Source organism: Dermochelys coriacea, chromosome 7 (genome assembly GCF_009764565.3).
Source record: "Dermochelys coriacea isolate rDerCor1 chromosome 7, rDerCor1.pri.v4, whole genome shotgun sequence".
NCBI classification, from domain to species: Eukaryota; Metazoa; Chordata; order Testudines; family Dermochelyidae; genus Dermochelys; species Dermochelys coriacea.
The window spans coordinates 110,250,432-110,263,172 of NC_050074.1; the positions used below are offsets into that span (position 1 = coordinate 110,250,432).

Here is a 12,741-nt window from a genome sequence, read left to right on the forward strand (position 1 = left end):
AATGCGCGCACACACACACACACACACGCAGCGTCACATGGGGTAGCTAGAGATGGGCCCAGCCCAGCCCAACCCAACCCTTCTCCACCCTTGGCAGCTGAACATTATGATGTGCACAAATCAGCATCCTCATGGCAAGTTGTGGCTGCCTGGAGCGGTGGCTGGGGTGTTTTTCTGTAGTTCACTTCCTCTGCACGACGCCTAAGATGGATGGAGTGATACTGGCCTACCTCAAAGGGGTGTTGTGAGACTTAATGAGGCCCTGATCCTGCAGCACAGTGTTGTCTTAGAATATCAGGGTTGGAAGGGACCTCAGGAGATCATCTAGTCCAACCCCCTGCTCAAAGCAGGACCAATCCCCAATTTTTGCCCCAAATGGCCCCCTCAAGGATTGAACTCACAACCCTGGGTTTAGCAAGCTAATGCTCAAACCACTGAGCTATCCCTCCCCCCTTCTTGCACCTATGCTGAGCCCCTTGATTTCAGTGGGGTTCTAAGCAGGTACCAGGGTCCTCTTTCACAGAAAAGTTTGCAGGAGCTGGGCCATAATTAACATTTGCAAAGCATTTGCTGGGTTTCAGATATAAAAAGCCTGTAGTGAAATGCTAAGTAGGGCGATATACAAACCTTCCCAAACAAAAAAGCATCCCAAAAAGCCATCTCACAAGGACCCCCAAACAGAATTGTCGTAGCTCATATCCTGATATAAGCAGCAATACAACAACATCAACCCCTACTAAGTACTTGGCAGGGCAAACTGAGCTTTCCAAATGTAGAAAAATATGGGGTCTGATTCTATCACAAACTGAGATATTACCCCAGAAAAGGAGAAGTGCGAGAGACTCCCTGAAATCTGCTGGGACTCCACTATTCCTACTGATTTTATATGGAAGATACTCAGATACCATGGTGATAGGTGGCAGTATAAAACCCTAAGCTAGCTAGCTTCTGACTTCACTTACACTTGTGCAAACTAGGATCAATCCCCCTGAACTCAACAGGTTTCAGAGTAGCAGCCGTGTTAGTCTGTATTCACAAAAAGAAAAGGAGTACTTGTGGCACCTTAGAGACTAACAAATTTATTAGAGCATAAGCTTTCGTGAGCTACAGCTCACTTCATCGGATGCATTTGGTGGAAAAAAAAATCCGATGAAGTGAGCTGTAGCTCACGAAAGCTTATGCTCTAATAAATTTGTTAGTCTCTAAGGTGCCACAAGTACTCCTTTTCTTTTTCCTGAACTCAACAGTATCACATTGGTTTTAATTCAAGATCATGGTTTATTTCCCCCTTTCTTGGGCCCACTTTCTCTGAGCAGCTGAAAGGTACATTCCTATTTTTTAAACAAAACCTATAAACAGTGCTAGAGCCTGTGTTATATAAACTATAAGGAAGACAGGCAAAGGCAACAAGAAGTTTGTAGAACTGAGAAACTCATCCTCCCAGATTATGCAGTATAGCTTTCTGCAAATTCAGAATGGTCAGGAGCCCATCTGGCCATGAAGAAACTGGAATGGTTTTGAAAATAAAGTGTTTAATTACAAATGGCCTTTTCCTGGCTGCCTGCTGCTGATAGCCATCTTGCAGAAGAGATATCGCTTGCAACACTGAGCTCTAGTTAGTTTCCAACCTTTCTTAATATTAGCAAAGAAAAAAGCTCGTTAAAAATAACAGTTGGTTAAAATATAGAACAATAAAGTTCTTTGTAAGCAGCCTAGGGCTTTTATCTATCTGTCTATGTACTTTGAGCTTAATTTGTGCCAGCCTGGACCCTGGCAGAATATTCAGAAGCAGAAGAAAGTCTGCAGGGGGAAGAGATTATGGGATCTGCAGAAAATAGCTGTGATCTTCCTTGCATTAAGGAACCTAAAATCAGTGCAGCTCTGAAAGTGTGTGGGACTGCCTGGTCTGGAAACAAGGTGTCACCTGGGGTATATTCAGATTCAGAGCATCTACTTTACAATCTCCAGCTGCATCAGGCTGGTGTAGGGGTGCTATAAAAAAAGCCTAAGAGAGCCAGGAGTTAGGGTCTGACATAAAACCACTTGAGATCAATAGGTTATCCCCCCCCCCCCTCCTTCTGATGATGGTAAGTAAAATCTTAAAGACTTTTTTGTTCTGTGTCTGTAAAATGTTTAGTATGAGGGGGGTCTTGGTCCTTGACTGGTGCTATTACAAGACAAATAAATACTGAATTAATAATATAACAGACTTTGGATCAGGCCCTTATATAGGGAGTGTTCTAGTAGTGCTACAGTGGGGGTGAATCTGGCCCACAGATGTTAACTTCTCATACCGGTAGGGTCACACAAGTAAAGGATGCAAGAGGGGTCAGAAATGCAGCTGCAACTAAAAATATTATTAATTTCAAGCTCATAGTAAGAACTGCTGGGTTTAGCAAAGCAGGTTCTGTTTTCTTTTCAGTGGTAAATCTCTCTTCTCAGCTGCCTCCAACACCTTGGTTCCTAGCTGACAGACGTTTCCCTGGTAATTAAATAAGGATTAGAATGGAGTTTGTTTGTTTGCTATTTAAATACTTGGGATTAACTAAATTAAATATCAATAACTCAAGTGTCTGATTCTCCTTTGTGCTAAGGCTGCTCTGTGCTACTCTGGAAGTGTAAAGGGGCCTTGGTGAGGAAGGCTGGCTCAGAAGTTAGAGCTGTACTAGCCTTGCACTTGGAGGACTGTCTTCCATTCCCTGCTTTGATGCAGACTTCCTGTGATGTTTGGCAAGCGAGTCATTCCGGTTTTGGGCTTCACCTCGGTGATGCAAAAAAAAAAAAAAAAAACCCCAGTGAATGCTTTAGGTCCTAAACTCAGCACCTAAGCTTTCAAGGTAGAAGTTTCCTCTGCCTCTATGTTTCTATCTCTGGGTACGTGCAGTTCCGTCTCCCACCTAGGCCCCAGAGTGATCCATGAACTTGGGGAAGATAAGCGTTTGCCTGCCTAACTCACGTGCAGACCCAGTGCAGTAGGCCTGCTCGGAGCCAGACATGTTGACACCAGCCAGAATGTAACTTTTACCCAAGTGGTGAGAGCACTCTCCTAGGAAGTGGGAGACCTAGGTTCAATTCTCTCTGCTGTCTTAGTGGGGGAGAGGATTTAAATGGGATACTTTAACCACTGGGCTAAAAGTTATAAGGCGGGTAGCACCATCTTCTCCTCCAGCTGCTTTGTGAGGGGGGAGGCAAGTGCCTAACTCATTCTCACAAGAAACACCTGGGGTGCCTAAGACCCCAGGAGAGGGGTTCCCATTTATGAATCACTGGCAGAGCTTGGCGCCTCCCTGCAGCTTGGACTTGGGTAACTACCTTTGAGAGAGGGGCAGAGCTTACAGCACTCCGCTCTCCTCGGCGTCTCCCCTTGCCTGGCTTAGGCAGCTTGTCCCCTAATGGGCTAGCTTTTGAGGCTCACATTCTAAAGTGCCTCTCTAGGGAGCCTAGGCCCCTAACTCAGGCTTTGTAGATCAGTGTCGTTCCTCTGAGATTTTTTTTTTCCACACGTTAAAAGTTGGACATGATTTTAAACATTGCAATACCTAAGTCCCTTCCTTAGCCTCGCTGTCCCTCAGCTCTCTATCTATAAAATGGAGACAACAGGGGTGTTGTGACAATAAATGTTAAAAGATTTTTAAAAGCGGCATTCCAATACTACCGCACTGGGGAGGCCACATAAGTACCTAAGAGACAGACATGCATGTATTGACTATAAAGGAGTATTCACAGGCCTATAGTTACTAGAAATAGTTGGAATAAATTAAAATTTTTCAATAAAAACTTTAGCCCGTTTTTGAGTAGCTCTAATAATGACGCTCATGCTTAAGTGTTGGTATAATCACACACAGACAGGTGCTGCACCGTTGGCTTCAATGCGGGGTTTGACACTGGAAAACTTTCTCTTTAGTGGAGCAGGCAGATCCTTAAGGGGATAGCCAACCAGTGCTGCTACACAGATGCTGCCTCTCTGAACACAAGCGAATGGCCAGACTCTCTGAAAAAAATCAGAACGCTTGAAGAGTCCAAAAGTAACCAATGAGTTCCTCTCCACAGGAGACCAGTACTTGCACTCTTGAAAATCAGGTCCTTATGCAGCTGACACTGCTCACCCTCTTTTTGACTAGGCATTGATGGCCTTGGGTCTGAAAGTTAATAATTTCCTAACATTTGTGCTGTGATACTTATGGCTAAGTATTACAGAAGTCAGAGAGGGAAAAGACCTATTGGTTTGTTCCGTCAGTTTCCATTCTATTGTCGGGAATAGTGTAAAAAAAATATCTACACCATGAAAATATTGTAAAAGGATAGGTCTGTTGTTAGCCCTGCAGTAGCATTGCCGTCATGTCCACTGACAACTCTGGTAGAGCTAATGTGTGATGACAATGCCGCACGGCTACTGTGCATGAGGCATGCTGAAAGCATTATTCTATTGCCTTGCCTGTTCATACTTTCTTTTAATAACCTATCATGTTTCGTATGTGGAATGAGACCCCTTCACTGAGTGTGCTATTTTCATGGAGATATAACTTCAGAACCATTAGAATTCACTCTTCCTATAGACCTTGGCTTGGCTTGCTGGGTGCCATATTACTGTGCAAGTTGGTAGGATGACCAGATAGCAAATGTGAAACATTGGGACTTTTTTTTTTTTCGGGGTGGGGTATAGTTGCCTATATAAGACAAAGCCCCTAATATTGGGAAGGAACCAATAATATCTGGATGTCTGGTCACCCTAAGTGTAGGAAACCTCTCTATTGAGATTGGCAGGATTAGTGCGTCAGTGGAACTAACAGTTTTATTGGCCATTTTCATGCTGTAAACAAAAAAATGTTATGAAGAGTAGCTGCTGGATGAGGTGCTACAGCTTGAAATAACATGAAACCAAAGTGCCAGATTTTCATTTTTGTCAAGCAACGTTAATAGACACTAAGGACAAAGGGTCCTTCAAAACTCCATTTTTAAAATGAACCCTCATTCACACCTTCACCCCTTTACATGTAAGTTGAAACCTATATCTGAATCCACCCCAAAGTGCCCCCTTAACAGTTCTGGAAAGACAATGGGGGAAGAGCATTTTTTTGGGTTGCCTTGTTTCAGCCTCACACAATTTATAGTGGCTGAGTGTATAGAAACATTGGAGAATGCAGAGGAAATGGTGCTTGTCATTGTGAATGTTACACAATGGGCCAAATTCTAACCAGTGCCGAGAAAGGGGGTTTAAATCATCCCTAAAAGAAGTAAGATCTCATGTTCTGGCTCCATGCACAGAGAGTGGATTATTTCTGCTGGAGCATGAGTAATCTGCACAGGAAGGTGTGCAGAGAAGCCACTGCTGGGTTTGGGAGCATATGCACATAAATACGTCCTTTCACCTTTAAGCCCCATCCTGGCATACACTCATCTGGCATGGCTGGGATTGGAATGGTGATCTTTTACCATGTGATGCAGTAACATAGTAGGCAAGTACATTTACAGTTCCTGGCCTATAGTAATAACCAGAACCTGCTAAATACCCCATTACTGGGTGACTCAACTTTTTTTTTTTTTTTTTTATTTTTTTTAAGATACCCTGGTCATATCCAAGCACCAAGTCACTCTTTGTTCTGCCTGGGAGAGAATCCTCTTGGACCAGTGTTTCCCAGCATGCAGTGAGAGAAGACACCCTGTGGCACCGTTGGCTGTCCATGAGCTCTTTCCACCCTGCAAAGACACAGACTGCAGTATCACTGCCATTGGCATGCTGCACGCCTGCATAAACCGGTCAGTGAAATCTTTATATCTGAAAGCAAAATTGATCTAATTCTTTTAATTAGAATGACTGAAGGAGATAAATACGTATATTGGGAGCACCATACAGGAGAGTGGTCAAGTTGGGAGATTGAGTTGGGGGACAGATCTTACTCCAAGGGATTGTTTGCTCCTTTTTGGCTTGGGATGATTTAGTGTCTGTGTATGGTGTATTTAGGAAGCTTGCAGTCCTGGCAACTTTGAATTATGTTCAAGCTTTTCTTTGAAACCTCCATGGATGATGAAGCTGCTTTTTATTTAATGTGGGAGATGCTGACAAGCATGCCCAAGAGACTGGAGATCTCTTGAAAGGATCTTTTAAAATATTAGGTTCACTGATGCTTTTTGATGATTCCACCCCTCTCCCCATGCCCTACGGATCATGGAGCTGTTTGATTCTGTCAGCAATGAAAAATACATTGGGTGCCCACATAAGAAAGATACTTTGTGTTGATAGGATTGCTGGTGAACCTGTTCAAAGCCTTTGCTTAACAGATCATGTATGTTTGGAAATGAAGTGTATACTACAGTGTTACCCTTCTGGTTAAGAGATTGGAAACAGCTGGTGGGACAAAAATAGGTAGGTTAGATTTATTATAAGACATAAACAGAAGAGTAATGAAAGCAAGGACTCAATGATTGGAATATTTTCAAGTTCTCCTGTTAAATATTTGGGTAAAGTATAGACCCTATTTAATTTTTGCTTTCTCTATAGAGAAAGCTTGTAACATTAATTCTCTAACTGCAAAAACAATTGTCATTCTTGACCAAAATTTCTTTATGAATATTTTTTTTAAATTGATTGTCTTATGGTAGGGCCTGCGAGCTCCAGTTATAGACCAGGATCCCATTGTGCTAGGTGCAGCACAAACACAGAACAAAAAGACAGGGGACTAGCATGTTAAATTTTAAAATGCCTTGAGTCATTTTCCCATAAAATTAGTCTGTTGGAACAGAGGTATTGACAATACTCTTAGGCTTTTTCTGACACACTGTTGAGCAACATTGTAATTTCTTTATAGGCAAGGAAGATGATGAAAGATGTCGGATGCTGAGCTATCAACACCAGGGATTCTCAATCTAAATTTTGTAGTGTGGACAATACCTGTCTCACTCAATCATTTGAATCCACCCACACTCCCTCATGCAACTGCTTAACAACTCTGTGGCACCTGCAGCAATCGCTAATGTGCACGAGCAACAGCAGTTAGAAATTAAATGTATTTTTAGCTGCCTTTTAATTTTATTTAGCAGCTGGCAACATGGAGCAGCCCACAGTGCCATCTGACCAGCCAGCTCTCTGCAGAGCACAATCTGAGCACTTTTTGCTCTACACCCTACAAACACAGCAAAACAGAAAAGATCATATAAAAATGATGTTTCTGAATATAGGTAATTGTTTGGAACAGTGATACCTTCAATTTGAATATTGCATCTGTGTATGAATTTTTGTTTAGTTTGCAAAGTCAAGCACCTGACAGTGAGTAAATGCCAGAATTTAGGTTGTTCTCATCATCCACAGGATTTGAACCTGAGCTTCCTAGCAGTGCAGTCCAGTCTGACCTATGGGAGTAATAGCATTAGCTGGCAGCAGAAAGCTATCACCATGGGGATGACAGGAATTGGGTTTCTGAGGCTACATGGTGGGCCCAAGAAGAATCTTTCTTTCAGGAGGCTGGGGGAGCAACCTTCCCCACTTGGTGTCCCCATAGTGGGCATTGATGGAAGAGCCTGAGCTGGCTTTCTCTGAACTTCTTCTGGAGAGCCTGTCTACGTCGGGGCTTCCCAGTACAGTGTGTACTTCCACTGTCGCTGTTTTAATCATGGCATGGGTATGACCTTGGATTAGAATGTTCACCTTACACCTCGCTTATTATTTTGGCATGATGCTAAACATTTGTGGGCAACACAAGAGGGAAATGGTGATTTCCCTCCTTCTCCCCCCCCCCCCCAAAAAAAAGAAGTTTATTGCTCAGCTAAACTGGAATGGAATTTCCTGGGACAAAGAAAAGGCACTTCTCTGCATCCGGGGCTTTCTCCCTGCCAAAAGTCAAAGGCCTTCTGCAAACAATGGAGATGGTAGCACTAGTCAAATAAAAGGTCACAAGAATATTTTATAATGGAAAATATTAGCCAGACTAAATATAGCGGCTATTACCAGGTCCCCCTATAACACTCTCTCTCTCACTCACACACATGCACAATACAATTTTTCCTGCTTTCGTATATATTTAATATAAAGAAGAAAACCTAGGTTATTAAAACTAACAATTTCAGATTTATCCACCTGAGCTACAGCACAACATAAATGCAACCAAGCAAGCTAATGTTTATCATCAGAAATATATTTTCCTGAGGTTATTATAACTCACATTGATAGCTTGGGGGTGGGGAATATGAAAGCACAGAAATTCATATATCCTGATTTAATGAAAATAAACAGTTTTTATGGAAACTGAAAAGGATCTCTTCTATTAGAGCAATTTGTGCTTGAGCATTTTGCAAATGTTTTGGAGCAAAACACGACATTCTATAAGTATGTCAGTTCTTAAATGTAGAATATGATTTTACTTTTAAAGAGAATGAGTTCAGTTTGAAATTTAAAAAACACTCCTTTGTAGAGGTCCCATTAATGAGAAACAGCATAATATAGTTGTACATTCTGCAAGTTTAAAATTAGTGGCATAAAACCATTTAGTACTACAATGACCTATTTCTGTATGATATAACTGAATGATATAGCAAGGTTTTTTCATTTTATTCTTTATATATAGCTCTGGTTTGCAAGAAGTATTTGTATTTATCTGGGCTGTAAGCATACAATAACCTTTCCATTCTAAAGATGCAAGTTGTTACCCCTCTAACACTTAGGGACAGTCCTTTTATCCTGCAAATTGGTATGCAAGTTGGGTTCCAGAAGGGATATTTTGGGTGAATTGGCCAGACCAGTATGGAGATACAAGGGCCAGATCCTCAGCTGGTGTGGGTCATATAACTTCACAGAAGACCATGTAACTATGCCAATTGACATGATCTGGCTCATGAGAATATAAAAATATCCAGGTGAAATCCTGGCTCTCATTCAAGTGGGAGTTTTGCCAGTGACTTAAGTGAGACCAGGATTTCATCTTCAGTTTATCATGGCTGAATGATTATGATGATCAGCTGTCAGACTAAATTTTGCAACATAAAAACGGCCATACTGGATCAGACCAAAGGTCCATCTAGCCTAGTATCCGATCTTCCGACAGTGGCCAACACCAGGTACCCCAGAGGGAATGAACAGAACAGGGAATCATTAAGTGATCCATCTCCTGTTGCCTATTCCCAGCTTCTGGCAAACGGAGGCTAGGGACACCTTCCTTGCCCATCCCAACTAATAGCCATTGATGGACTGATCCTCCATGAACTTATCTTGTTCTTTTTTTAACCCTGTTCCAGTCTTGGCCTTCACAACATCCTCTGGCAAGGAGTTCCATAGGGTGACTGTGCGTTGTGTGAAATAGCACTTCCTTTTGTTAGTTTTTAAACCTGCTGCCTATTAATTTCTTTTGGTGATCCTCTAGTTCTTGTGTTATGAGAAGGAATAAGTAACACTTTATCCAAACCAGTCATGATTTTTATAGACCTCTGTCATATTTCCCCCCCCCGCCCCCCAATTATCCCTTTTCCAAGCTGAACAGTCCCAGTCATTAAACTCTCCTAATTTGGAAGCCAGCTGTTCCATACCCCTATTCATTTTTTGTTGCCCTTTTCTGAACCTTTTCCAATTCTAATATTTATTTTTTGGAGATGGGGCGACCACATCTGCACACAGTATTCAAGATGTGGTGTACCATGAATTTATATAGAGGCAATATATTTTGTCTTATCTATCCCTTTCTTAATGATTCCCAACATTCTATTAGCTTCCTAGGGAGGCCTACAAAGCTTTGCTTGTTAAATTTTAGCAATGTTGGTGCCTTTTGGAATTTTGAGGAGTGGTCGCATATTTTGAAAGTTTCACACTTCTGAACTAGGAATATCAGTATGATTTATCAGCATGTAATAGATGCTTCACTTCTGCTGTTAACTCTGGGATAAGAAGGGAGGACCCCAATTCAGCAAATCATTCTAAGCACGTGCTTAAGTGCTTTGCTGAATTGGGGAGAAGTTTTTGGCAGATTCATAAAGCTGTTTGGCTTCAGAAGTCTGCAGAGTTTCTCAGGCCTAGAGGGAAACAATGTTGACTTGTGATACTGGGTGAAATCTTGGCTCCATTGAAGTAAATGGAAAAATTCCTGTTGATTCCAATGGGGGGCCAGGATTTCATCTATTTACTTCAAAGGGACTTAAGCATATGCTTATGCTTTGTTGAATAGGGGCCTAAATGATGATACAAAGTTCAAGGAAATGGCAAATCAGGCCTGATGTGCTTTTTTTGTTAAGGGAGTTAGAAACAAAGAGGGGGGGTTCAGTTTTTGAAGTCTTTGGCTGTCTTGTTTGAAAGGAATATTTCAAACAAAGTTTAGCCTAGAAACGCCACGTTCCTTTTTATTCATCTGTCCTCTCTGAAAATTAGTGCCCTGGAGAATTTGTGGGAAGGTCTTACATCTGTTTGAATTTATTGCTGTTAGTTTCTGAACCTCATTGAATACTAATGCATATTTCTAATGACTGTAAGGACTCCTGTAATTCTTCTGAGAACTGCATGGCTGCTTAAGTGAAGAGGGTACTCCTGCAGCGTCCCTACGAAGAACCGGCCAGGTTAAAAGTCTGCATATTTAGCTTTGAAGAATTTTTGGTGCAAATCTAGCTAGCTGATGACCAATATATGTTAATTAACCGAGCTGTCCTGTAGAAAAGCAATCTAACTTACAATTTATATTGATATTTTCCCTTGACAACTTCCTTAAAATCCTAAGAAAATTCCCACATAGTTTTGTTAAATCACTAGCTAAAGGTAAACTTATTGTTAAGAGGGGAAATCACTGAAATTAAAAAAACAAAACAAAAAACCAACCTCTCAAACACACTGGAAATCCCAGATAAAGGTAACCTGCAAAGGAAATAAATTTGTGCCTCTCTTTTTGCTTCCTTAGAGTGTAAAAAGAAAGTCATATAGGTTTGTTTGTCTTTTACATTACAAATTCAGATCTTGTCTGTTGTGGAAGACTGATGGAAAAGTGAAATGAATACATCACAGAGGTCAAGAGAGCTCAAGTTATGCAACTGTGAGGGGGAAGGAATTTTTAACCAGACTATGATTTGCATTTATTTTCTTTGTTTCTCCTGGTGTTTTTAAACTCCCATTAAACTTCAAAGATTAACACTTTGGATAAAGGAAGCCTTTATTAATGATTGAACACTGCCACCCTGAGAGTTCACAGTAAACCTGTTCTATCTGGGACATCTAAGTGTATGTCTACACAGGAACGAGGCACCTGAAGCTGGCCTGTGCCAGCCAACTCGAGCTCACAGGACTTGGGCTGTATCATTGCTGTGTAGATGTCTGGGCTCAGGCTGGAGCCCAGGCCCTAGGACTCTGCAAGGTGGGAAGGTCCCAGGTGTTGGGCTCCAGCCCAAGCCCAAAGTCTACGCAGCAATGAAACCACCCTGCAGCCTGAGCCCTGCAAGCCCAAATCAGCTGGTACAGTCCAGTTGGGGTTTTTTCTTTGCTGTGTAGACATGTCCTAATAGGCCCTCTAGCAAAAAGAGACCAGGGGACCAGGTCTGGCATCTCCCACTCTTGTGAAAAGAGAGACTGGATCTTAATGACCACAGCTTCTCAGAGCTTCAGTTTTGCCTCATTTGAAAGACCGATATATCCCAGTCTCTCTAATTATATATCTTTCTACTAAGGTTAAATGCATTTTGATTTATGGGGAGATTTTCAAAAGTGCCTAAGGAATCTGAAGCACAAGTCCCTTTGGGGGGTTTTTTTTTCCCCCAATAAGAATTGTGCTCCTAAATCTCTCAGGTGCTTTTGAAAATTACCTCCTAAAGACACAAGCCACTAATTAAATACCAAAATTGTATTTCAAATTTTGTTCAGTTGCAATTATATTGTTAAGAAGTGACTGGTAAGATTACATGCAAGATTGCACCTTTCAGCCATTAACCAGCATTTTTGGTTAAACATAGTTAGTACAACCTAGATTGTGATTTCTTGGAATGTTTATAGTAGAATCTCCTTATTTCTAGAAACTGTCAGTATTGTGGTAATAAGAACGTGCAAAATGTTGTGTGGTTGAGAAAGTAGATGGGATGTTTTTAAAAAAAATGGACAAACTCTGCTCTCAAACATGCATGATAGATTTTGAGATTCTGGACTGCCTCTTGACACTGATTCAATGTGTATTTGCACATGCAGGGGGAGCAGACTCTAATATATATTTCTATATAATGTATAGGGTCACAGATGTGCCTGGTGCTTTACAAACACATAGACCAGGTCTGAAGCCAGATTCTGCCCAAACAAGTTTCAAAGAGATTGGAACAAATTAGAGCCAAATCTCCAGTACTCTTGATGGAATGAATGGGGGGAGGGGGAGGGAAGGAAGGTATGTTTGAAGGGGACGGGATGTAGAAGATGCCAACTTTCTGCCTGGATAAACTAACATAGTAGGGCAAGATCTCACTGGCAGGCAACTGATGGAGAAAATTGAGAGCTTAGCTTGTAAGTTAGGCATTCCTGATTTCACTGTAACTAATGGGTTGCTAGAAAGATGGAAGGACAGATATTTTATACAGTTCAAGCAGCAGCATAACAAAAGTACAGATGTGGATGACTGTGTTCCAGAATGTTGGATTATAGAAGGTCCCCTGGCATTCATGGGGGTTGGGGCGAGAACAAGACCCAAAAGATGCATTAAGTGTAGAGAAAAAAGGAATGGACAGATATCCTTTGGGTGGAATATTGAAATAAAAATGTTAAGATTTGTGGCTCGACTTGGAGCATATTAAGCATAATTAGCT

At 41.5% G+C, this 12,741-nt stretch overlaps 1 long non-coding RNA gene across 1 annotated transcript; it reads left to right on the forward strand.

The window, feature by feature from the left end:
* The first annotated feature begins 471 nt into the window (after positions 1–471).
* On the forward strand, positions 472–7,211 carry LOC119859519. Its single transcript, XR_005294234.2, has 4 exons — positions 472–1,001; positions 1,248–2,087; positions 5,562–5,757; positions 6,807–7,211. It is a non-coding gene; the product is annotated as an uncharacterized LOC119859519 (long non-coding RNA).
* The last annotated feature ends 5,530 nt before the right edge of the window (positions 7,212–12,741 follow it).